Genomic DNA, 2925 nt, shown 5'->3' with positions numbered 1-2925 from the left:
TTTTGTTTGGGGTTGTATATAAAGAGTTGCACTTATAATTATTCATATTATTTTCCCTTAAATACAAGAAGTTAAACCACGGAATACAGCATTAAGATACGGTCTCAAGGAACAATAAAACAGCTCCAAAAAGTAAAATGTATATTAATGGAGCAAGTTAGGAAATAATACCTTACGTGGGAATCAGGACCTATGCCAACCGAACCAATTTAATTATGCTTTAAGTGAAAAGTAAAAATTTCGTAAATGGAACATGTAAGCTATATGGCATAATAATAAAAACATTTTCAAATAAAATATGCTTCATATTGATTTAAATCGTGAATAAAGTGTTTGCCAAGAATAGATTTTGATACATAACGATTAAGGTTTACGTACTTAATTGCTTATTTTTCAATTACTTATATTCTCAATGTTACCAGCATATACATCGTAATTGTTTTGCAAAAAGGGTAAACTTTCATGAGCTCAAGCCATTAAAAATATAAGTGGCAAATAACTTGTTTCAAATAAAACAACACTCCTGTATTTTTCTTACACCCGTAGCAGTGATTATATGTTTTCGACTGTGATATTTCTAAAACAGCAAAACAAAACATGTAATAGTAAACAAAACATAACGAAACATGTAATAGTAAACAAAACATAATAAAATGTGCAATAGTAAACAAAACATAACAAAACATGTAAAAGTTAACAAAACATAACAAAATATGTAATAGTTAACAGAACATAACAAAATGTGCAATAGTTAACAGAACATAACAAAATATGTAAAAGTTAACAATACATAATAAAATATGTAATAGTTAACAGAACATAACAAAATATGTAATAGTTAACAATACATAATAAAATATGTAATAGTTAACAAAACATAACAAAATATGTAATAGTTAACAAAACATAATAAAATATGTAATAGTTAACAAAACATATCAAAATATGTAATAGTTAACAAAACATATCAAAATATGTAATAGTTAACAAAACATATCAAAATATGTAATAGTTAACAAAACATAATAAAATATGTAATAGTTAACAAAACATATCAAAATATGTAATAGTTAACAAAACATATCAAAATATGTAATAGTTAACAAAACATATCAAAATATGTAATAGTTAACAAAACATAATAAAATATGTAATAATAAACATATGTAATAGTTAACAAAACATAATAAAATATGTAATGGTTAACCAAACAAAACAAAATGTGTAATAAATAAAAAAAACATAATAAAACATGTAATAGTTAACAAAAGCATCCAATAGGCATGATCAGAAAAAATATTACATCCATGCATTCAGTAGTTAGATAATATAATGTCTGGTAAAATCATAATGCTTTTACGTAAAGAAAATGTATTTTCAAAGTAGGAGACGCCTTCCAATTAATTTCATTCATTTTTTCTTAATCAGTAACATTCAGAAACATCCATACTGACAGGGAACATTGTTTGCCTATATCTTCTAAATATTGTAGATATATATATTATCCCAGGAAATCTCTTTTTGATCTGTTTTTGCGACCATCAAATACGGTTCTTACATTAGTGGCCATTATTATTTTTATATACGTACGTAGTTTGGTTTATATGCAAATCCGGATTATTGATGACCAGCTAGTCTTTAACATTTAATCTTCTGCACTAGTTAATCAGTCGTGTGGTTAATCTCCGGCCACTTTCTACAAAGGTATTACCAACAAGCGTGATAAAGATTATTAGGATTAAGGTTTAACGCTATGACTATATTATAAATAGAAATTCCGTAAGAAATATATTATCTATGAAACTAACAAAAGAGCAAACATGGATGATAAAAATGAAAATAAAATACCTACACAAATTTATCCACTTTTTTTGATTGGAACAGGCTTTGTAATGCTTAAATATACAATATTTATCTCAACTCGAGATTTCAGTAAAGTCCCAACTACAATGTATTTTGACTGACCTAGTACCGACAAGGCTTTGGAGTATGCGTTATTGTGGGGACACATTATTGTGTCGACTTTTGTTTAAGCACGGGGTTTAAATAGCTGTCGTGTCGTCATTATGAGTAATTTGAGAAGATATTTAGAATACAAAACTAATTATAGGAGATTGCCTATCTGTTAAATGTAAACTTGCTACTTTGAATGGATATAAACATGGAGGAGTATTTAACAGCAAGTCATAATCAGGTAAGGCTGTTTCCTGTGTTTTTTCGTTTGTTTTCTATTTACATATATTTCTGCAGTAAAATTTTTGATTAGTTAAATCTATGCTAAACATTTAGGGTGTAGTATACAACATTTAATTAAGTTTAACGTTACACAGCCAATATTTCCTAACCTGAAATTGACCTGAAATTGACCAGAATTTCAGGTTAAAATTTTGATCTGAAATTGACCTGAATGGAGCAGAACAGTCAATTTCAGGTTAAAAAACTAACCTGAATTTCACCTGAAATTGACCTGAATTTCACATTAAAATTTGCTGAGGTCAAATTCTGGTCAATTTCTGGTCAAATTCATGTGAAATTCTGGTCAATTTCAGGTTAGTCTTTTAACCTGAAATTAACCTCAAATTATATTCTGGTCAATTTCATGTGAAATTCTGGTCAATTTCAGGTTAGACTTTTAACCTGAAATTGACCTCAATTTTCTGAGGTCATTTTCAGGTGAAATTCTGGTCAAATTCATATGAAATTCTGGTCATTTTCAGGTTAGATTTTTAACCTGAAATTGACTTTTCTGCTCCTTTCAGGTCAATTTGACCAGAAAAAATCTTGACCAGAAATTGACCAGAATTTCAGGTCAAGAAATCTTGACCTGAATTTCACCTGAAATTAACCAGAATTTCTGGTCAATTTCAAGTGAATTTCAGGTCAAGAAATTTTGACCTGAAATTCAGGTTAGGAAATATTGGCTGT

The sequence above is a fragment of the Argopecten irradians genome, chromosome 10, assembly GCF_041381155.1.
Source record: "Argopecten irradians isolate NY chromosome 10, Ai_NY, whole genome shotgun sequence".
In the NCBI taxonomy this organism is placed as follows: domain Eukaryota; kingdom Metazoa; phylum Mollusca; class Bivalvia; order Pectinida; family Pectinidae; genus Argopecten; species Argopecten irradians.
The sequence above is the reverse complement of the archived record's forward strand: the minus strand, read 5'-3'. Positions refer to the sequence as shown.